At 41.1% G+C, this 25,069-nt stretch overlaps 1 pseudogene across 1 annotated transcript; it reads right to left on the bottom strand.

The window, feature by feature from the left end:
• Nucleotides 1–3,123: 3,123 nt before the first annotated feature.
• Nucleotides 3,124–8,549, bottom strand: LOC309849969 (ras GTPase-activating protein-binding protein 1 pseudogene; annotated as a pseudogene). Its single transcript has 2 exons — nucleotides 8,513–8,549; nucleotides 3,124–3,823 (listed from the first exon to the last, which is right to left on the bottom strand). The product of its transcript is annotated as a ras GTPase-activating protein-binding protein 1 pseudogene (transcript).
• Between the last annotated feature and the right edge of the window lie 16,520 nt (nucleotides 8,550–25,069).

Raw genomic sequence — 25,069 nt, 5'->3', positions numbered from 1 at the left:
TTCATCCCTTTTATTGTGTTATTGAAATGGCTTACTCATTTTATTGCTGACTAGTGTTCTAATGGTGGATGTACCCCAGTTTGTTTATCCACCTGCCAACTGATGGTTTTCTGGATTGTTACCAGTTTTTGGCGTGAACATTTGTGACTTGTCGATGGCTACTCTTGTTCTATAGTGGCCAAATGAGCAGTAGTGAAAGAGAGATCATCTGGCCTTCAAATCCCATAACATATACTATCTGGCCCATTATAGAAGGTTTGCCAACCCTCCTGTAGAGTATATTTAAAACAGCTGCTGTAATGTCCATCAATTCCATTGATTCTGTCATAAAGGATATTCCCCCCCCCCCATTGATTAATTTTCTTCTGCTTATGGTCACATTTTCTTGCTCTTTTCTTGCCTGGTAAGTTTTTACCTGACATTGGGAATTTTATTTCATCATGTGCTGAAGCTGTGTTGTATTCTTTTTTAAGTAGAGTTGGAAGGCATTATGACATTTGGTTAAGTTACTTGGGATCAGTTGAATCGTTTTGAAGTTACTTTTTTTTTGTTGTTGTTGAAGTTACTTTTAATTTTTGTTAAGGCATGCCCAGAGTTGCCTTTGGTCTAGGGAGAATTTCACATCATGACTGAAGCCACAATCTTCTGAGGGCTTTGCCTGAGGCCCCTTGTATTGTGAGGTCATTTAACTCTGCTTTTGGGGACATGAATGAATCCCTGCCCTATATAAGGTGTGGAAATTGTCCAGCTGTACTTTTTCATTGTCTTTTTCTTAATCTTGGGAAGTTTCCTTTCACTCATACATAGATCAGTACTTATCCAAAGTTTCAAGGGGATTTTTCTACCAAGATCTCTTTCCATGCATCTTTCTTCTTTTGGAGATTCCATTCCATCACATCTCATTGACTTGGCCTCCTTGGACTCTCATCTCTGGCTCTTTGTTTGGGTTTCTCCTTTCTGTGTGGCAATCTGGAAAATCCTCTAGTTGGTCTTCTGTCTCGTAGAGATACAAGATCTGCTTTGCCTACTCTCCAGTGTCTCGAGACTGCTATTTCATATATTCTGTCCCATTCGCTATTGTATTGTGTGGAGGATAAGTCCAGTCCTTCTTTCTCCAACATGGCCAGAAGTGGAATTCTAGCGTTATCCTTCCTTGTTGCTCAGTTCTCCCTTTATTTGCTTGGCTTTATCTTTCATACAACAGTGGACAGCTCTGGATTTCATTCTTTCCAACAGTCTAAACCCAGTAGAAATTCTTTCTATAGCTCCATTCGAATTTGCCTCGTGTGATTGATATCCCCACTTTTATGTCATCTGTTCCATCTCTTGTATTGTGTTTTAAAACATTTCTCACTTAATGATCTAATCTGCTAACTCCCCTCTTTAACTCTCTACGTAGCCTTCTTTCCTTTTTAAACTATTAATCTCCAATTTCTTTGAAGTTGATTTGTTATGAATATAAAATCCTGCCAAAGCTCTCTGAAGATAGTTACCTTTCTTCTGATGATGGCTTTGTCTTGTTTTATTTATTCTGCCTCTTCAAGTATTTAGTTCCTCAATTTGAGGAACATTTTGTCTCTTCAATGATTTTAGTTTCTTTAAGTGTTTTGTAATAGTTGATTTGTACTAGGTAATTCCTGTGTAATTGGAGGGGGGTGTCATTCCTTCCTGAGTAGCATGAGATGGATTTTTCACAAACAAGGAGGGTTCTTTGACTTGACTAAGGGGTGCAGATGGCAGCTGGATGGGCAATAGCAACAAATATCAACCTCACTATCTGATTATTTTCTAATGAGTCTATCATTTGCCACCAAATCATTTGATTTTGTACTTTTCGTTCCGAAAGACCCTATGCTACTTTTTACCTTCTCAGCATTGTTCTTGATCATTCTCTCACATAAAGGGCCATTATTCTTTCTTTCTACTTGTGAAAATTCTTTTCTTTCCTGCTGTGAAGATGTTTATCAAATCTTGTGTTTCTCACAGACTTTTGAATCACATAGAAAATAGAAATATTCAAGTGAATGAAGCATACCAAATGTAAGTAAAAAGCAAGACACATTCCTTTGGGAAATGGCTGTTAAAAAAACAAAACAACACAACACAAAACACAAACAAAAAAAAAAAACCCTTCCAGTCTGAATATGCTAAAGTGAAGCAAGGAAATTCAGTCCTTCAATATTTAAAAATATGTTTTTCCTCAAATATCATTGCACAAAATTGGAAGTGAAGGACTAAAAGGTGAGGAGAAGGAAGGGAGAGAGAGGGAGCATATATCATTAACACCAAAAGTAAAATTGTACAATCTTAAGCAGTTTATTGTAGACCGAGATCAGAATCTAGGACACCAAACGTTGGTGTAAGAAACCCACCATTCTGCAGAAACTGGAAGAGGTGTACTGCTGCCTGAAGACCAGCGAGGAGCAATTCACTGCCTTGGAATAATTGCCTTTCCCACTCCAAATCCTGGTTTCTGCACCATGCCTCCATGGAGAGGGCTGCTCAGTCCATCATCCAGCCAACCTCCAGGGCCTCTAGGTCCTCACTGGCAGTTGTCTTGATGGTCTTCTTCCTAGGTCTTCTCTTCCACATTCAGATGGAACGCACCTTTGAACATGATGGGCCTGTGGCTAAGGGGCTTATAATCATCGAATATAACAAACCCCAAGCTGGGTAATTTCCTGCCACTGTTAATGCAGAGTCCTACCACATTCCTATAACTTTGAAAAAATAATCTTGAAGTTTCAATTTGTCCACCCACAGGGCAGGTTGGTGACTATCAGGGTGTTTTACTATTCTTTGGTGTTCAGCATCACCTTGTCTACCGGCCTCATGGATGGGTCTAGGGCCCCTCTGGGGAGGAATATTAGCTTGTTGTTCTCACATTCTTTGATCCTTCTGAGGCCTCAGCAGTGGATTTGAGGTTCAGACTTAGACTCCATTCAAGACTATGAAGCTGGTACTTGAACAACATGAAGTGGTATCCCAGTAACTGGAATAGCTCCATTGGATGGAAGGTCACCAATTCCCAAGAAAATGTCCTTAAGTTTTCCTGTATGGTCTGATCTATGTTCATAGGTGTTGGGGAAGAACTCTTCTGCGTATCTTCAGGAGTAGTTTCTTCTAATACTGGCTCAGATTTTGCTGTTGGATTTCAAAGATAGGTTCTTGCTCTGGTTCTGGCCCAGCAACAGGTTCCTCTAAATGTTCTTCCAAGTCATTGCTGACAGTCTGATCATAGAAAGTTCCAGAATCATCAAGTACGACCTCAGGTGTCTTCTGTCTTTCTTCAGGTTTCTCTCCCTCTTCCTCAGATTTCTCCTGAGGCTCAGTGACAAAGCCATCAAAGACCTCATCTTGGTATCTGGAGATATGAATGTAGAACTTATTTGCAACAGAGCCCTTAGGACCAAGGGCAAATGTCTTCATGAATCTCCTAAAAAGCTGGTTGTTATTAGAGAGCAACCCCATTACCTGGACACCATCATTCTGAGATGGCATGAGGATTACACCTCTTAGTGTGACAATTGGGGAAAGTTTTGTGACATCATTTTCTTATGAATTTCTTTCTGTCCATAAACTGCATCTGCTGACTTTCCATTTGAATCCAACCCCCCATGGACATAAGAAGAGTTCTTTCCATAAAATCTGCGAGGCATGTCTGGGGCCTGGTTTAGCAATGTATAATACTTCCTCACAAGTTCCTGCCCCACCCACAGGGGACTAGGTTTCTCTATAACTATTGCTTTGGTCAATTCAACCTGCACAGCTGAATGGGAGTGGAACAAGCTTTGCTCCACAGCATGGCAGAAGACAAAATCCCCTCACACAGCTGTGTCCACCTCTAATTGTGAAAATTCTATACAAACTTCAGGCCTAGTACAAGACTCATTTCTTTAAAAAAAAAGTCCAACTACTTTATCTCTCTAGTTAAAATGGCTCTTTTGGTGAATGGTGATTACAAATGTGACTTCCAGGTTATTTCAGTTATAATAATTGCTACCATCCAGGAGGCTTCTGTTATGTGTTAAAGCCCTATAGCGAATATGGCATGTGTATGACATGATTTAAACCTTATGTAATGGGGTGGGTGTTATTTTTCTGTTTTGCAAAAGAAGGAACTACCTTTTAGAGCAGGACGTCATCCAGCTCAGAGCTGGGTGGTCACTCGAGCTGCTTGCCCATACCACGCTCTTGCAGTTCTTCCTGCTCCCCCCATATCCCTGAACCCCTTACGTGTGGACTCTGCCAGGACTCTAAATCCAAAGACGGATTTTACCGTCAGCATGGCAATCTCAAGGTTTAGAGAAAATAAACATAGCTTTCTTCCTCCACTTACAAATAAGATCAAAGATACCTAAGTTAAGAGGACAAATTATCTGAGGTTTTCATACCTCGTTGGGAAGAGCACTGTATCAGAATCATAACTCTGGGTTTGGAGCTCTTTGGTCCTGCTCTTCCTTATCAGTATGACTTTCTCCTTTGGCTGGCAAGAATATCGTTGAGCAAGTTAATGTTCAGAACACATGAGTTTAAAGGAATTTTTCACCTCAGCCAAGATTTCTTTAGACTGAACATCTGAATTTGGAGCTCGGTAAAAAGCACAAGGAGAGATAGTTGGCTTAGGTACATTTCCAGTGAGTCAAAAGGGCTATAAAAAAATAGAAGGATAAAGATAATTGTGCTGTGCACGTCAGAGGTAAAGCCAGAGGAAGCCCAGGCCAATATGATATTGTCTAGTTAGCTAGCTTGCCCTGCGGACGCCTGAAGGCCCTCCCTTATGGCAAGAGGCTTTATATACTGCTGTCCACAAGCCAAAACAAGGGTCCAGTGCTAAACCAGATGCCATTTCTCCCATACCATGTCTTCCTGGTGAACTGAATTCCTAGGTTAATCAGGGAATGTTGACAAAAAATAGAACTACAAAGGAAAAAAAAAAAAAAAAACAGAACACACAAAATGCTACTAATTGAAGTATTCTTAGAGTATTTTCTAGTGTACCAGAACACTTGAATATATTTTCAAATTTATTCTTTCCAACTCTGCGATGTAAGAATTATTTTATTATATTGGAATATATATTAAATTGGGTTTGTTCAACGATGATGGAATTGAAGCATTTGATGTGCCCCCCACTTAATTTCCCATTGGAAATTGCAGGATTGGGATTTAAACCCAATTCCAACTTGCATCCCTTCCTCAACACACACACACACACACACACACACACACACACATGCTAACATGCTCACACACATGCACACCACTGTTTCAGTCAATGTTTAACCTAGGACTATCTCTAGGAAAAATGATAAAGCAAAAATTTGATACTTCAACCAATAATTATTAAATTCCAATATGTGCTATGTACTGTTTGAGATGCTTAGGATAAAACAATGAAAAAAAGCAACAAAAACATCTGCCTCTTGAAACTTATATTCTAGTGGGTTGAGGTAGACAATAAAGATGAAAAAAGTAGATAAGAAAATTATAAAGTATGATAGGAGACAGTAAGGGCTATGGCGTAAACAAAGAGGCAGATCAGGATGAAGGAAATTAGGATTTATGAGGGCAGAGAAGACTACAGTATTAATGAGGATGGTTGGGGTGTCAGGGGGTGGGGGAGATTTTTAGGAGAGACTAAAAGTGTCCTTGACATTGATGCCCAGGTTTGAAGGATGTGATTATCTGGGAAATCGTCTTCCAGGAAACTGCTAGAGCACAGACGCTAACATGTGAACATGCCTGCCATGTTTGAAGAGCAGGAAGGTAGCCGGATGGGAGTACAGGAGAGAGACAGTAGTAAAAGGTGAGGTCATAGGTAATGGTAATGGGGACGTGTGGAGCCTCATAGATCATTACATTATGAGGACTTTGATTGTCTTCTGAGTAAGGTAGAAAGCCAGGTGAGGGCTTTGAGTAGAGACATGACAGGGTATGATTTATATTCAGAGGATTATTTGCACTGTTCTGTTGGGAATAAATTTAGGATAAGAGTAGAAGCAGGGAGAACAGTTGGGAGGCTGTTGCAGTGTATTTGTTTCCTAGAACTGCTGTAACAAAACATCACAAACTGGCTGGCTTAAAACAACAGATACTTTCTTCTCCCACAGGTCAGAATGCTGGAGGTCTAAAATCAAGCTGCTGGCTGGATCATGTTCTGTATGTAGCCACTAGGGTAGGATCCTTTGTGTGTCTTCCAGCATCTGGTAGCTCCAGGTCTGTGGCTTGTGGTTGCGTGGCGCCATCTCTACCTCCATTTTCACATGGCCGTCCTCTCTATGTGTCTCCATGTTACCTTCTCTCTGGGTGTGTCTGTCTAATCCTATCAAATTAAGCTCTCTCCTAAATGGCTTTTTCTTAACTTGATTACACCTACAATGACCCTATTTCCAAATAAAGTCACATTCAGAGGTACTGGGGGTTAGGACTTTAACTTTTTTGTGTGTGTCAGGAGTGGAGTTCACCTTGTAACATGCAGTCATCTGGGGATGAAATGATGGATGCTTAGAATAGGGTAATATCAGGGGGACTGGTGGGCAGTGGTTAGATTATAGATGCATTTTGAAGGTAGATCACACAGAAACAGATGCTAGATCAGGTGTGAAGTAAGCGAGAAAAGCCAAAGATGGCTCCTGGAAATCTTGCTGAGCAGCTGGAAGAGTAGGGATATCTGAGAGTGAAAAACATTTTTGGAGGAGTGTCGATATTAGAATTTTAGTTTTTGATACATTGAGTTTGGGATATTTACTTAGAAAAATGAAGTGGTGTTGAGTGGGAAGCTGAATATATGGGTCTGAACTTCAGGTGAGAGACCGAGATTAAAGGTAGAAAGGTTTAAATTTGTCAGTCTTTGGCAAACAGAAGAAATTTAAAGCCCAGTGAGTGATTGAGATCTCCCAGGAAGTGAGCATCACTAGAAAAGATGACCCCTGTCGGAGCCCTGGGTCACTCTCACATGGAGTTGTGGGTAGAAGAAGAACCCATGAGAGACAGAGGAGGAGGAATCAAAAAGGCAGGAGGAAACCAAGACAGTGGGCATCCTGTGAGCCTGGTGAAGAAAGGGCAGCCAAGGATGGGAGTGGTCAGCTCTGTTCAAAGCTGAGTGTAGTTGAGGTGACACAAGGGCTGAGAATTAATCATTAAGTCTAGATAGAGAGAAGTTTTTCATGACTTTGACAAGAATTGTTAGGGAGGGGGGTTGAGGAAAACCCTTTTAGAATGGGCTCAAGGAAGAATGAAAAGAGAGGCTTTGGAGACCGCAAGTTTGGACAGTGTTTTGGAGGACTGGGATGGTGGCATATAAGGACAATGGAGTCAAGGCAGGTTTTCTTCTCCTTGTTTACAGGTCAGAAACACAAACACATGGTTGTGTATTGATAGGAAGACCAGGGGAAGTTGATCTCACCTTCTCTGTGATTGTCTCTCTGTTCTCCTGACACTTCCGCATTCCCTCATCCTCATGCATCCATGCTCCTGTTTGTATCTCTTAGGGTCACTGTCCAGGAGGAAGGTCCTATGGTTTGGACAACATCCCGCCTTCTTTTTTTTTGGTTTCCGTTTCTTCTGAGCATCTCTTTATAAAATAGTATCATTATATGGGAGCAACCTAAGTGCCCACTGGTGGACTGATGGATATAGAAGATACACACACACATATACACACAATGGAATATTATTCCGTCATAAAAAGAATGAAATCTTGCCATTTGTGACAACATGCATGGACCTAGAGGCTGTTATGCTAAGTAAAATTAGTCAGACAGAGAAAAACAAACATGATTTTAGTTATAAGTGGCATCTATAAAACAAATGGACAAACAAACAACAAAGAGAGAAAGAGATTCATAAATACAGAGAACAAACTGGCAGTTGCCAGAGGGGAGAGAGGTAGGGAGGGGACAGGAGACTTAGGTGAAGGAAATGATAGGTACTAACTTTCAGTTATATAGTAAATTAAGGCACAGGGATGAAAAGTACAGCATAGGGAATATAGTCAGTGGTATAATAGCATTATATGGAGTGAGATGGTAGCTCCACTTGTGGTAAGCATTGCGTAATGTATAGAATCATCACGTCATAATGCTGTGCACCTGAAGCTGACATAACAATCTATGTCAACTGTACTTCACCTAAAAATAGAAAGTAAGGAAGAAAAAAAAGAAAATACAAGAACAAAATTAATACAGGAATGGAGAAAAAAATAAGAACGTATTTTGTTCGATTTTATGAAAATAATCTTGAAACCTTGGATTAAGTGAAGAATAAAATAAGATGAAATAGCATCATAAGATGATTTCTCTGCCTCCTTCAAAGTGTTTAGGAAATGACTGACATCAAATCATGAAGGTGACAGTGTTTTGCATGCTTGGAAACCATACACCTATTTAGTTCATTTTTCAAATATGATTTTAAAACATCGATCCAAAGCATCCAGTGTCTACATCAGACAGGAGTTCTCTCCTCTCTCCCCCATGGCCTTTGCCTTAATCAGGCCTTCCACTGCTCTCACCTGGTCGACTTAAACAGGTGAATTTCCAAATGGTCATCTTTCGCCCAGATGCCTCCTTCTACCCCATCCGGGCACTATCATCAGAATCCCCTTTCTGGGGCACCTGGGTGGCTCAGTGGTTTAAAGCCTCTGACCTGCTCAGGTTGTGCTCCCAGGGTCCTGGGATTGAGCCCCACGTGGGGCTCTCTGCTCAGCAGGAAACCTGCTTCCCTTCCTCTCTCTCTGCCTGCCTTTCTGCCTACTTGTGATCTCTGTCTTTCAAATGAATGAGTGAAATCTTAAAAAAAAAAAAAAAAAAAAAAAGAATCCCCTTTCTAACATGCAAAGCTAACCCAGGCCTTCTGCTCAAAACCTTTTGTTGGCTTGAGCTGTTCCAAAGTACCCATTATCCTCCAAATAGGTCCTTCTGCATCTCTTTGTCTTTGTTTATAGGTTTTCTCTGGACTGCCTTTCCCTCATTCTTCTGTACCTGGAATGAGTTCATCTTCATCCTTCAATACCAAATTCTAGTGACCCCTTATCCATCAGGACTTTTCTGACTCCTCCACCCAACTGTGGGCTGAATTCATTGCTCTTGCCTCTGGGCTTCCAAAAGATTTTATAAATTACATTCCAATATATGTTCTTCAAGTATATATCTGGTTTTCCCTTAGGTGGTGCTATCTATGAAAATAGAGATTGTGACTGATGCTTTTTGCTTTCACACAAGCCAGTACACTTCCTGGCACACAGTAGGAGGATTTAACAAAGTGTGTCCCATGGATGCTTCTCATAGCTTGCCTTGGCTCTGTACAGTGTACCCATCTCACCAGGCTGGTGGACATTGTGGAGACTTCTCTTCCGCTCACTGAGTGCTCCTTCCCTGGAAGGTTTAGTATATATACAGGGTCCTTCTCTGCTAACAGAGACATCCCCCCCACCACAATTCCAGCTTCTTATGCTGTAGCAGTATTGTGAAAACACATGAAGGTCACTGCTGTCCTTGGGTCCATGGAGAGACCTTTTTCAAAGGTCACAAAGACCCAAAGACCAGAGATAGAATGCCAGTGACTCAGGTGAAGGTAAGAAAGCTATTTTTGGTGGGAGTAGCCTTCCTGTCTCTTTGCAAGTGAGCAGAGACTCACCCTTTCTGCAACTGAGAAGTAAGTTTTTTTGTCCTTGACAGTCAGCAAATGAGCTTCTAAGCTCAGATAGCAAGACATATAGGGCTTCTGACTGTTAGTGAAGATGCAATTTCCAAATGCAATTCATAGCTTGAGTGATTTCCACTGCTCAGACCTTCTTCCATTTCTTATGATGGGGCTGACTGCGCTGGGTGACCTTTAAGCCAACCCTGTTAACTAACAAGAAACCATAGACTAAACAACTGAAACGGAAGCACTTCAGACCCCCAGAATGTCCACTGTGTTCAGAAAGTCTAAAATTAGGCCTTATGTTTGTGTATTTGAATTATCATAGATCCCTGGTGCCCTTGGTCATTCAGACACTGTCTGTGCAATTCCTGTGACCCAGAGGGAATAAGGCAAAGGGAGATGTACATCTGATGGAACAAAAGAGTTTGGGAGGCTGGAGAATAATATGATCTTTCCATCAAGGCTGCATTAGGCTGTGGTCTAGTCACCGTTGTCTCAAAGTATTTTTAGCTAGGGAATTTGGAAGTTGTTAGTGTCTATTTATCTTTAGAAATGGAAATTTCTTGTGCTGCATTCTCTCTTGTATCTGGAGCCTGCGTCACTGAGTTCTTTCATGCAAGAAAAAGCAAGTGTGTATTGTAACAGGGAGCAGTGGATGGGAGACAAGGGGTTTGGGTTTGAGAACTAATTCTGCCTCTTTCTAATGAATGATTTTGAACAAGTTACTTAAATGCTATGAACTTCCATCTCCTCTTCTGATAAGTAGTGATAGTATGCCTGCCCACTGCAAAATTTTGTGGTTCCCTGTTTGTATGCTGTGCTCTGCTGCTCTCAGGAAGCTTCATGAATAAGAAGCCATGGGCCTTTCCTGGTGGGATATCCTCTGTCCATAGGAAGCAGTTGCAGGCTCAGGACTTACTGTGCCCATCCTGTAAAGAAGCTTGAGTCACTGATCAGAGGGGCCACACAGGGGAGTTAATCTGTATTTCTAAACAGCAACCATTCTACCTCCCAGTTCACTCATGCGTGCTTGAAAATCGAATGAGTCAAACAACACCCTTTCCTATGATGTTCTCTGTCTTTGGAGGAGTCAACATTTTTTGTTGTGAAGAGGTCCTTGTCCTTGAGGATCATTATGAAGGGTGAGACACAGATGGTTACAGCTTGTGATACTGGGAGGCCATGAAGCAGCAGCATAGACTGAGAGCAGGAGCCAAGGAGCAAATAATCATTGGAAAGTGTTCATGAAGGAGGTGGATTTGAGGTCATGTTTGAAAGAAGATGTCATTATAACTCATAAGCTGAATGATCTTGGCCAAGTTATTCAATGTCTTACAATTGACAAACTATAACAGACTCTCAACCATAAGAAAGAAACTGAGGGTTGCTGGAGGGGAGGGAGCTTGGGGATGGGGTAGCTCGGTGATAGATATTAAGGAGGGCATGTGATATATAATGAGCACTGAGTATTATATAAGACTGATGAATCACTGACCTCTACCTCTACCTCTGAAACCATATATGTTGATTAATTGAACTTAAATTTAAAAAATGGAAAAAAGAAGTTACTTAACCTTTCTGAGCATTCATTTCTTCATATGAAAAATTCAAATATGAATATGTTCTGATGATCAGGGTTCTCATGAGGTTTAATGAGATGTTGATAAAACATTTCATAATGTTGTAATAAAACATAAATGACACCTACAAATTAAATAAATAATATAAATAAAATTACAAATAAATATTAAATTCATAAATAAACACAACCGATGGGAGCTGTTATTTTTGGCATCGAACCACTTCAGGGAAGTGCGCTTGCTGGGTCTCAGTCTGCCGGCTGAGCAGGCGCTTGATGTCTTGGTGATCAGTCTACAGAGAATGGAGCCCCGGCTGTTGGTTAAAGTTGAGAAACAGGGAAAAATGAAGCCTGAGTTAATCTTGTGAGCAGGATAATTTAGCCAGGACCCAACAGCAAGGACCAAGACAGAAGACCACTTTTAGGGAAGGGCTGCTATGGCAGGTAGAAAGACATGAGCCATGGGCAGCTCTGCTAGTCCAGGTCTAAGACTCTCCTGCTGGGGGTTAGTGGCGGATGGACATGTGGGGCACAGCTGCCTGCCTTGCTCTGAACATTATTGTGCCTCCTTTCTGGTGAGGATCAAGGGGGACCCAATTGAGGAGTGAGGCTGGTGCCAGGAAGTGGTGAGGCAAGAAGACACTGTACCTGTGGGATGACAAGAGCAAAGCAGTGTGTGCCAGGGAGCCGAGCAAGAGGCAATCCAGACCAGTCGGCTTGGATAGGGTGGAACGGTATATCCTGAGGTTGAGGAGTTTGGATTGTACCACGCTGAATAGTGGACGTTGTAGGTAGTGAGCCAAGGAAGAGAGAGACCATGAATACAATTGCTTATATCTCTTGAACACACAGAGCCCTCTTAACCAGCTTCTCTGGCAAGATGCTTGAAAAGGCCATGGGAGAGAAGAGAAAGTTTGGAAGGGAAAAAGGGCTCTTTTTTTTCAGCGGGAGTTAGATTGTAGAGGAGAATAATTGCAAGATGGAAATAAGGATTGTACCCTCCCTCAGATCAGAGGCATTTTTGGAAACTTCAAAGATGCTGTCAACCCCCACACATCACTATTTGTTTTTGCTGGGATGTGGGGCAGCTGGGAAGAGATTCAATATCTTCCACCTCCTCACTAGATAGAAAAGTTCTGTTGAAGCAGAACAAGAAAATGTCAGAGACTCAATAAAGGTAGCCTAGTGTCATAGAAAAGACAAATTATGGCTTGGCATACTGGAGTCCTGATCTTCCCTGGGTTCCTCAGGAGTACTGGGACTTGCTCACATCATATCAGCACTCTGAATACGGCTTTTAAAAAATCTATAAAATCGTGTTGGAAGATTTTTTCTACTTTTAAAATTCTTTAACTTTGAAATCTATGAGATTATAGAAAGAAAAATGTAAGGGATCAATATTTTCAACATAAAATAGGATGCATTTGCCTTGTTTTCATGAAAAAGTAGGTTTGAGAATCATCACAATTTTATCCATTAAATGGAAAGAATTTTGCCTGTGTCTTTGTTTCTAGGCTCTGGGATATTATTAATTTTCTGTGACTCACCAGAATAGTAAATGCACCATAAAGATAGGATGATTAGATTTTTGGCTTGTTTTAGGTTTTCATTCTCTGTTCTTTTAGAAGACTTACCTTGATTTAAGCTGATTACAAACTATCCCCAGGAATTTTGGTTGAGTCTTAAGTAGCTATGGATTTCAGTTTAATTATTTGCAAACTGATTACCCTTCCTTTTAGCTGCTATGACCTAAGTTCAAGTTATTGGCCTTATTATTACCATGGTAATGATGGACGACATCACTGAATCCAGAAGCAGGCAGCGCCCCCATATAATAAGTATGTTGTAGAGATTGCTCAAAGAAGATGTGGGCTTTGGGACTAAGCTCTGGAAGATAAATCTGTTTTGCCCACATAACTTTCTACTTTAAAATAAAATATATTAAATCTCTTGCCATGACATCTTTCTCTAAGCAATACAGGGTATTTCAATCTTGATTCTTGCCTTGCTGGAGAGAAGCTAGCTGTGCGTATTTCTTTTTCATTCTAAGAGAAATAAGCTCTACTGATTTGGGTGCTTACCATATGCTAGAATCTGGACACAGTGCCTTGCAGGGATTGCATCATTTAATCCTCAGAAAAGCCCTAGGAAGTGAGTAATTGTTTAAAAAATTGCTTTCATGTTACAGATACATTTTGTTTCCACTGACCAGAGCCCATGCACTTCATCCCCTACTGTATTGCCTCTGGGGAAGGGAGATGCCTGGAATCTGGTGTTTTCATCAACTCGTGTCTTCCTCTTTTTAGGTGATAAAGTATAATGGTGACATGGAAGTAGAGAACCTTCTTTTTTAACAGATTTAAGAAATCTGAAGAAAAAGACAAAGAGCCCAGTAATTTGTGTTCTTTGTATGAATTGTTTTCTCGAGTCAGGAAGCTCTTACCATGAGAATCTTTGCAAGACAGAACATAGCTGGTTGGCAGTCTCCACAATGTGTGTATATCTTGCACAGGGAGTTGGGGGGACATGAAGAGATGTTGAGGCTCTTTCGGGAACTTAAGAGCCAATCACATTTAGAGCAGCCCGAATTAAGCTTCTCTTTTCCAACGGTGAGATAAGAAGAGTGCTGTCTAGATTTTGTTTGTAGCAAGAATACCGGACTGGGCTTCAGGAGGCCAACACCAAGTCCCAGCTCTGGTGCAGACACTGTACACAACTGAGGGTTAGTTGTTGTACCTCTTTGAGGCTCAGTGAAATGGAGGATGGAATTACTGGTGTATAAGATCCTTTACCTCTAACACTCATGTGTCTTTTTAGATGCCCTCCCCTTTACAGCAAAGGTAACGTGATGAATCTCGAGTGAGGGTAGAATGGAAACCCTGGGCCTCTTTACTAGTTTCTCTCATGGTATCTCTCAAGATGCCTCTCTGGCTGCCCAGTCAGGCATACTCATGTGTCTTTCAATGGCGGGGTGGATCTATTTGTTTCTCAGAACTTCTGTGAGGCTGAAGACAACAGTTCCAGTGAAGAGACCAGTGAATTGGAAGCAGAATTCTAGTTCCAGTTTCTAACCCTCCTTCAACAAGGCTGCTCTGCCCCAACTCTACATTAGGGAGTTTGACCTTATGTTACCATGAACTTGATAGAAGATTCTCCTGTGATTCCTGCCTCTGTGTGTGCTAATAGTTCAGGGAGGTGCATGAGCTGTATCTTTGCAAAATTTCTCTCTAGAAACGTTGAAGAGAATGGTTCTGATATTTTAGTTCATTACTCCACTACTTGATTGTGAGGTGTCAGTGATAAGTTACTTGAAGGACACATTTCAGAATAAAATGCAGATTAGTCACTCTAGGACCACCCCCCCTACTCTTATGTGGCCAGCTTCCCCAGCCTCCTCACTTTCTTCTTGCCTCTAACTCTTCCCAACTTGTGCTCCCCCCTCCACATTGCCACAAATTCTCCTTCCTTAAATACAAATCTGATCAGGTTGCTTTCATTATTAAAATCTTCCAGTAATTCAACATTGTCTATAAGGTAGGTGTATTAGTTTTCTTGGGCTTCCATAACAAAATACGATAGACTGGGTGTCTTATGCAACAGAAATTGATTTTCTTACCGTCTGGAGACTGGAAGTCTGAGCTCAGGGTGCCAGTGGGTTTGGGTTCTGCTGAGGGCCCTCTTCCTGACTTACACGTGGCTGCCTTCTTGCTGCTCAAATGGCTTTTCCATAGTGTGGGTATGGTGTGGGCTGCCAATCCTATTAGCTTAGATCTCACCTTTTATGACGTCATTCAATCTTAATTGCCTCCTAAAGTCCCTGTGGGCAAATACAACCACACTGGGGGGTAGAGCTTTAGCATATGAATTTGAGGGAGACACAATTCAGCCCATAGCAGTAGGGTTCAAACTCTTTAACAAAAATCTTAAGTAAAAAAACAAAACAAAACAAAACAGAAAAACACAAAAAACAAACAAACAAACAAACAAAAAAACCTTTACTATCCATTTTAATGGAGCTTAATCTCCTACCACTTCCTTTTTTACACTGAAATATCCCCCATTCTTGCAACACTCTATTATTTATATAATACTTGTACATATGTGTTACTTGGATCTCATCTCTAAAATGGGAATATAAATACCTATATTCCATGATGGTTATAAATCTAGCAGCACTATAATAAGTTGTTACTTTAAGAACTGAGCTTAGAATTCCTTTGGAAGAGTGGGAGCTCTCATTATTTAAGAAGCAGATTATTATGGAAAGGGTTACTTGGAAGGTGAGGCCTCTGGGCATAAGCTGATGGGCTAGAGTCAGCTAAGACTACTTAAGAAATGAAGAAGGGTTTGAGGAGTTGGACACAGGTAATAAAAGAAGGAGAAAGCATTAAAGGAAAGTGAAGAGGCATCAACACCAAGTAGGATGACCAACCCTCCATGTCTGCTCAGGACAGAAGGATTTCTCTAGATGTGGGGCTTTCAGTGCTTAAAATAGGGAAATCCCAGGCAAACAGGGACAAGTTGGTCACCCTAGCACCATGTCAGGAGGCAGGAGCCCAAGTGGAAAAGAAAGCACATGAAAGAGGAAATCTATAAAGTGGAGAGCAATAATTTATTTCTACTATGTTGTAACCATAATGAAGTATTGGGCCTCGGAAATGATCATTAATGGCAGGTAAGTTTATTAAGTGAAAGGTTGTTGAGAGACTTTATAATGATTCGATCAAGCCGACAATACCTGTACCCGATGATTTTTCTTAACATCCCCCAAAGCAGATTCTAGATATTATGAGTTTCCAGTATGATGCAGTCAGACGTACGCAACAATATGTAGAAAGTAATCTTGTCCTCTCAAAAAAAAAGAGAGTATCTAATCACACCTCTGGATCTATAAATTTATTCAAAATATAGGGGCTAAAGGATCATGTTAACACTATAGAAAGTCAAACAGCTTTAGAGAAAAAGAGAGAGAGAGAGACAGAGAGGAGAGCAAGCGAGCGAGCGAGACAGACCAAGAAACAGACTCTTAACTATAGAGTTAACTTAACAATAGACAACAAACTGATGGTTACCAGAAGGGAGGTGGGTAAGGGGATGGGGGTAACAGCTGATGGAGATTAAGGAGGGCTCTTGTGATGAGCACTGGGTGATGCATGGAAGTGTTAAACCACTGTATTATACACCTGGAACTAATATACTGTATGTCAACTGTACTGGAATTCAAAATAAAATAAAATGAAATAACATAAAATCAATAAATGAGCTTTACAGATTTAGAAAGTGGAAAACTCTGTAGGACAAATGACCCAGTTATTCAATAAGTAAATGTAAAGAAAAAAAAAAAAAGAGGTAACCTCAGAACTAAAAGAGATTTAAGAAACATTGCAACTGAAAGTAATATGGAGACTTTTTAGGTCTTGATTTACATAAACAAACTGTAAAAGAAAATCGTAACTGGGGAACCTTGGAGAGAAGTTGGATATTTGATGACATGAAGGAATTACCTCTCAATGTGGTCATGCTATTGTGATAAAATAAAAAAAGAAGTCTTTGTTTTTCTTTTTTTTTTTTTTAAGATTTTATTTATTTATTTGACAGAGAGAGAGAGAGAGATCACAAGTAGGCAGAGAGGCAGGCAGAGAGAAAGAGGGGGAAGCAGGCTCCCTGCTGAGCAGAGAGCCTGATGCAGGTCCATCCCAGGACCTGAGATCATGACCTGAGCCGAAGGCAGAGGCTTTAACCCACTGAGCCACCCAGGTGCCCCTAAAAAAAAAAAAAGAAAAAGTCTTTATGCTTTTATTGTAGTAGTTAATTAGTGCTATGTAACAAATTACTATGCATTCAGGGGCTTAAAATAACACACACGTATGATCTCAGTTTCTATAGGTCAAATCTGAATGCAGCTTAACTGAGTTCTCTGCAAGGCTATGTCAGGGTGTCCACCAGGATGGGGAAGGGTCCATTTCTAAGCTTATGTGACTGCTGGCAGAATTCGGCAACCTACCAGACTGAGGGTCTCGGTCTCTTGTTAACTCTCAGCTAGAGGCCACCTTCATTTCCTTGCCCTGTGACCCTTTCCTTAGGAGAGCTCATGACATTGCAGCTGGCCTCTGTAAAGCCACCAAGGGAGAGAGTCTCCCAGACTCTCCAAGATGGATATTGCAGTCTCGTGTTACTTCATCATGTGCATTCTCTCTCTTGTGCCATGTTTTATTGGTTAGAAGTAAATCTGGTTAGAAGAATGTCCTGCCCACATTCAAGAGAGGGGGATTATACAAAGATGTGAGCACCAAGGAATGGAGACCATGGGAACCGCCTTAGAGTCTGTTTGCCACATATACTGAATAAAATACAATATATATATGAAAACAGTATCGCTTCTGGTAATAATACTATGTTTGGAATTTGCTCTAAAATGACCTAGTGATGGTAGGAAGGGGAAGAAATTGATTAGATAAATTCAACCATGGATGGTTGAAACTGGGTGATTGAAATGTGAAGGTTTGCTACACTCTTTTCTTTTGCATTTGTTTTGCTAGTTTTCAGAATGAAATGCAAGATAATGTCACATACATTATTTAAAAGAGGGAACTGAGAACCAGGAAGGAATGGAAAAATTATGAGCCCCTTGAGACTCCTTGTCTCCAAGGAGAAGGGCTCTGAGTATCCGGATACACTTAAGATGGACATTCAAGCCAGCTGTCACTTCCATGTGAAAAGACAGGACCTTAGGAAGCTGGAGCACTTAGGGACCGTCAGGGGCTGACACTTAGGTGATATAGGCTTAGATCTATCATAGCAGCTGACATAGGATAGGTGTTAATAAATGGTCACTCTTGTTACTGGATGTCCTGTAAGGTGCCTAATAAGGGGCATAGAAGTGAACTCATGTAGATCTTCTTGTCCTCAGAGGTTTTGTGCTTATTCCTTTTCTTTCTCTCTCTGCAAGTTCCCATGCCATATTTGGGCTTTATATCACCCTTAGGAGCTACAGGACATTAAATCTATTGTAAAAACCTACTAGTAATTGATTACTTGTAAAAATATCAGAAGGTGTGCTTCCGATGCCCCATAAGTGATATTTAATTCCCCCTCTATCTCTGACCTTCTCACCAAGATACAAAGCACCAGAGATGAAGGTTAGTGATAAACTCTGTCCCCCGACCCCTCACTGTCCCCACTGCCCTCTCAGACTCTGGAAGAGTAGCAGATGGGATCCAGACGCCTAAGCTAGCCCACAATGCCATCAATAGAAAAAATGCATTAATTAGTGGCAAAACCCTACCAGGAAAGGAGGAAATGTTACAGATACTCCTGAGAAGGCCAGAATTAGGGGAGGGGAGGAAATGGAGCGTGACCTCACTTCATCACAGAAATCACTTTCAGACTGGCAAGAACACAAACATGGTGATTAGAGGAAGTGTGTGCTGGAGGGTTTGTTATTCCTGTGGCTGCCTTAACTTGCTGCACTTATCTCGTTAGCAGGCGAGGAGAGAGAATGCTCTGTCCCAGACTCTTGCACATCTTGGAGTTCCTGTGCTTCCGGAAATGAACCGGGAGCTGAGAAAGTGATCCAAATGAGAAGGAATCGGATGCATAGTCATCGGTGTTTCCCCACGGAGCTTCACTCCTTAAAGTAAGAACCGGAGAGTCAGATGATGGGAAATGAAGAGGCTGGGTTCCCACTTTGAGAAACAAAGTTGTCAAGAAGCCAAGGCTCTGGAAGTAAGTTAAATCCCCCTGAAATCTTCAATCTGGGCTCTCATATTAGTTCATCACATGTAGAAAAATGGAACACAAAAGAGTCTGCAATGATTTACAAAGAATTATTTAATGATTTACCGTGTTTGTCAATTAAATGTTCAACCTGAGGATAGGAGAGAATTTGATGAAGATTTCACAGTATCCCCTCTTACAGCCTCATCCCTCACCTCACACATACACACACTTTAAGGAATGATATTATGCGCAGAGCCAAAATAATAGCTGTCACATATATGCCTCTTAGAGATCAAGACCTCACATGTTACTTCATTGAATCCCTAGATAGTATGGTATGTGGCAGTAAATGATAAACCATTCCCATTTTACACAATAGGAAACAGAGATTTGCAGTCTGGGGCAATAGGTCTGAGAACAATGACTCTGATAGAGTATTTGTAAGTATCATCTGGAGGAAGCTCTTGAGTGAGATCATCCAGTTCCCAAGTTGAAGATTCTGAACTTGGCTCCAAGTCTACCTTCCTGGCTTATATTATTTCTTGTCAGGGTCTCTTACTCCATCATCTCCATGCTCAGAATGGATGGGGACTTAATCAGAAAGGGGAAGGTATGCCTACAATCCTGAGCCATCCCACAGAAACATGTAAGCACTCCTGAGTCCCGCAGATTCAGGTCCCAGGCAGCTGGGGTGATGCTCTGATCCACGACTTGATGGGATTCTTTTGTAACTAGATTCAGAGAGGCATCCAGCTGCGGAGAAGATGATGAGTTAATTGGTGGTAAAAATAGGACAAAATAGATATAAACGCTCAACATATAAATACCTTGTCCCTCTCAGCAAAGTCCTTCTTTCTCTCACACACACCTCCTACTGCCATTTGGTGTCAAGTGGTTTCCTTTGATCTCCCTGAAAAAAATTTAACCAGTTTACACCCTAGGAGAGTTGAGAATATAGGGAGCATAGAGGTGTCTGTGATAAGCGCTGCTCAGGGATTCTCACGTTCTATAAAGTTCCTGGGCTTGATTCAATCCCTATAGACCTTGGCAGGGCATCTGTTTTGGCCTGACTGGCCTTTCTTTTGGCTGTCATTGGGCTCCCTCAGGGGTCCCAGTTTGACTTCTTCAGGGTCTTGTTCTTAAACTGATGATTAACAAAGATGTAAGGTCAAGGTTTCCCAGAGGTCTGGCATACAAAGACACAAGAACAAAAGGTCTTGAAATTCCACAGGTAGAACTCCAGGGACAAACTAATGAGCCTTAGGATAGCTATTTGGAGAAGGAGTTTTACCCAGATCTTCCTTAAGTCATAACATAAAAGTGTCTGTTTAATGATAACATTATTCTTGTGATTGAGAATGATCTTCCGCATGTAATTTTTCAGTCCAAGAGAAGGAAGATTGTGGAGCAAGCCCTGAATTAGAAGTCAAGACAGCAAGGTCAAAGTCCAGACTCTATTTCTTACTAGCTGTATCTCTGAAGTACTAGGAGTTAATTTCAATCGCCCTCAGTTTCCTATTTTGTCAAGCAAGTAGGTTTCACTACATATCTTTAAAATGACCACATTCCCAAATTCTTGTTAGAGTCAATGGATGAAAATTGTGGAAACTGGTTCTCTCTAAAATTGTCATTGGTACTTTGAGACCATCTGTTTTCCACCATGCCTCAGGTTCCTCCTCTGAAAAGTGGGGTTCCCTTGCCCCTCTCTCTACTGCTGGATTGTTAGTAGAAGACCTGTGGAGTGAGGACCCACAAATCACCCTGAGCTGGTCATTAGCTCGGCTAACAGGCAGCCATACACATGTGGCAGTGTCCCCCATCTTAGATGGCCTCCATCACAGGGTAAAGAGTGCCTGCCTGCACATCGGCTGGGCAGAACTGCCCTTCTCGTAACACACAGGAATATTTAAGAGGAATCTAAGTGTTCCATATGATGAAAACTAGCTCCTTTCCAGGTGATTTTGACTACATAAAACTGCATCCTATTCATTAACAAGAACATGTTCTGCCCCAGAAATCCTTTTATATCTACCTGAAATCATCAGTTTTCAAATACAAGCTTGGACTAGAGCTTTGGCAGGGCTAATAGAAGAGACATGCTTTTGCATAAACAGGAGTGTATATTTGGAAGGAATACATTAACCTTTCCCAATGCAAATGATAGATCCTTTCAACAGTCTCATGATAGTCTGAGCCCTTAAAGGGGCAAGGGACAAAAACTGCCCCTAAAGTATACTCTGTGCACTGCAAGATGACCTTAAGGCTGAAAAAGAAAAATCCCGTAATGCCTGTTTCACTTCCTCATTTTCCTTCATAAAGAATCTATCAGTCCATGAGCCTCAAAAAAAAGTTTTGGGAAATTTTTTGAATTCAAAGATAGGGATTGTGCAAGCCCTAATTCTGGAGGGATGATGAGAACAGCTAAATATGCTTATCAAGAAGTAAAAAAAGGACCCACCTCTTCTGCAAAATTGGTAATAAAGTAGTTTCCAGGCAAATAAGTTAATTGGATGGAGTACTGGAGAAAATTAGTTCTTGATATAATCTGCCAAATTGTTATTAAGATCCAAATAATTTGGTATGAGTATAACTCTCCATTCTGATGCAGCCAACCATCTGCTGTCAGAGTGGGCAACACTCACACTCATTTACACTTTCAAGAAGGTCCACTTTATTGACTTATCCTTCAGGGTCCCTCCCTCTTGACTCTTCTCTCATGAATTCTTCCTAGTAGTGATGGAAATGGAGGATATTTTAACATCTGATTACCAAGATTCTCTCCTTCATTCAAAAGAGGACAGGTATATATAGGGATGTTTATGTGTTCAGCTCAGGCTGGGGAAATGTTCCCACTCTCTACTGGGTATAAAACGGGAATGGGTGATCATCATATCTTGGACATCACCAAACAGAATATACATAGAAACTGTAGGCTCGGATAAATTTTTATTATCATATGTGAGCATAAGTTAGACGAGAATCTCTCAAAGTATGGTCTTCAGACTGGACCAGCAGCAACAGCACTACCTAGGAACTCATGAAAAATGGAAATTTTCAGTCCCTGCCTGCTAAATAGAAAGTCTTGTGGTGAGACCTACAATTGTTAACAAGTCCACCAAGTAATCCTCCTGCATGCAAAAGCTTGAGAACCTCGGACTTAGACCATATGCCCACCAGAGAGATCCTACCCCTAGAAGACTCTCTAAATTGTGGAAAATTAGAATTCATAAAGAGAGGCCAGTATTCCAAATTTATAGTCTTCAACGGGCTAAATGTTAGTGACTTTCGGTCAGATTCAGGAGTACGCAGTTACCTAATCAATGATCTCAGAAGATATGTGAGATATCAGGTCTCAGTATCTAGTTCCTAGTAGGTGATGGCATTTGGTTTTGACTGAGGGTTCATGTGGGTTAATTCAGAAAACCAGTCAGTGGCTAAGGGGATTAGGAGCAGGGGAATCTCCTGGGGGCAAAGACTTAAAGACCTAGACATTGGGTTAGGGCCTAGAGAACAGGCTTTGTTGGGTTTCTAGTCCCATCTTATATTATGCACAAGAATTAATTTGAAATGGATTAACGACTTAAAAGTAGGAACTGAAACTATAAAACAAGAAGAAACGTAGAGAAAACGCTCTGTGATATTAGTCTTGGCAGTGATTTTTTTGGGGGGGGGGATATGACACCTAAAGCCACAGAAGGAAAAATAAACAAGTGAGACTACATCAAACTCAAAATCTTCTGCACAGCTAGCCACCCTGCACCACTCCAGGGTTTCTCCATATCTCAGGACAGCAAGATAGAGAGATCTTCTAGGTTATCTAGCTCAAGCCTTCCAAGCCTGGATAATCAGCAGAATCATCTATGTAGACTTTTGAAAATCAATTTCTTTTCTTTTTTTTTTTTTTTTGAAAATCAATTTCTGAATTGCACTCCATATCTCTGAGATGAGCGCTAGACGTGTGTAATTTCGAGAAGTTGCTTGGGTGGTTCTTGTGTGGTCAGTATGGGAACCACTTCTCACTGGTTTGACTGCTGAGAAAATTGGGGCACAAAGAGGTTACATCCAAGGAAAGCCTCATAGCCAGGGGATGGGAAGACAGCTCTCTCCCCACACCATGTCATCTCTGGTTTCTTGTAAGACTAAACTATGTTCCACTTGCAAACTTCCAAAGTCTGGGCTCCATACACCTGAATTTTTACTCTTCTAGTTTTTCACATTGAGCCAACTGTCTTCCCTCTTTCTCATCACTGAGGATCATGCCACACAATGGGAGAGTAAAAATCAGGAGAATCAGACTTTAGTTCTGGTTCCTTCTCTAATTCTTTGAGGGAGATTATGAAAGCCTCAGTTTCCTTGGTACAAAATAACGTTATGGTAATATCTGCTCCACTGAACTTGTAGAATCTATTTAGATAAGTATCAAATGAAATAAAGGCTTTTTATACCGGAAAGGAGGATGCAAGTATATGATAAATATAATGCTAGTGGTGGTTAGTGTTCTATGTACCTTCTTCTTAAATTGAGATCCAATAAATCCATCATAGGAAATCAGCCTACATCATTTATGGAGCATCTGTTATATTATTTATTTTTATTTTTATTTATTCTTTTTTTTGTTTTTTATTTTTTAATTTTTTATAAACATATAATATATTTTTATCCCCAGGAGTACAGGTCTGTGAATCGCCAGGTTTATACACTTCACAGCACTCACCAAAGCACATACCCTCCCCAATGTCCATAACCCCACCCCCCTTCTCCCAAAACCCTTCCCCCCAGCAACCCTCAGTTTGTTTTGTGAGAATAAGAGTCACTTATGGTTTGTCTCCCTCCCAATCCCATCTTGTTTCATTGATTCTTCTCCTACCCACTTAAGCCCCCATGTTATTTATTCTTTTTAAAGATTTTCTTTATTTGAGAGACAGAGGGACCATGAGCTGGCGGGGGAGGGCAGAGGGAAAGGGGGATGGGCAAGCAGACTCCCTGCTGAGCATGGAGCCCAGAATTGGGGGGGAGGGCTTGATCCCAGGATGCTAAGATCATGACCCGAGCCAAAGTAAGACACTTCAATGTCCAGCGCCACCCAGGCACCCTATGAAGAATCTCTTATTTTAAAAGACTGCACTAAAAATGAGGGATTCTGGAAATAAATAAAATATATGGCTTTTACCTAGTAGAATTTCAAAATTATTTAGTGAGGTACACCATGAACACATATAATGTATCCTCCAAAGATCCACATCAACACATGAATATTGAGCGGATGATATGTAGAGCTAGGTGTGACTCATTCCTAGAACGGTGTCCGGGGTATATATTTCCTGTGATGCCACCTTCTCTGGGTCATGAATCCCTTTGAGAATCTGATGAAAGCCTGGGATCCTATCCCCAGAAAAGCAACCATATGAAAAGTGTACATATTCATCAGGACTCAAAATTTGTGTAAAAATACCACTTCAGGTTATTGGCAAACTCCCTTGGAACCCACCCGTAGACTTCTTGGTTAAAAACTCTTGATTTTGAAGAAGGCACTGGATAGTCATTCACAAAAAGAAGGAAACTGTGTGTTCCTAGAGGGCTTTGTGAGGATCCTGTGGTTGATGATGTCCATGCTTTTCCTGTGACTCACTTTAACCAACAGAATATTATAGAAATAATTCTGTGCCAGTTCAGGACCTAAGCCTTAAAAAGGCATGGTAACATTGATTTTTTGTGCTTGGGGGAGCCCTGAGCTGCCCTGTAGAAAGTCTTGCTTGCCAGCAAGAAGACTTGGAAAGACCAAGTGGAGAGAGAGAAGGGAGAGATCCAATGCTTGGATCCTCTCCCAGGCAGCTCTACCAACGACCCAGATCAGCCCAGCTCTCCACCTGTCCTTGCCAAGGCATATGATCTTGGATATTCCCACAAACCAAGATGCCAGATGACTACAGTCTCAGCAGGGTTGATGTAGAGCAGAAATGCCCAGCTACAAACTCCAGGAACCCATCGAATCATGAGAGATGATAAAACTCTATTTGTGTGAAACTATGAAGTTTTGGGGTGGGTTGTTATACAGCAACAGGTGCCAGAAACAAAAGGCTACCACAAAAGCAGGGAGCTAGGAATTCATGAGCTCCATGATGTGAT

This window comes from Mustela nivalis, assembly GCF_964662115.1.
Source record: "Mustela nivalis genome assembly, chromosome: 16".
Taxonomy (NCBI): Eukaryota; Metazoa; Chordata; class Mammalia; order Carnivora; family Mustelidae; genus Mustela; species Mustela nivalis.
Note: the sequence above shows the minus strand (reverse complement) of the source record. Positions and strands in the feature narration are given on the sequence as shown.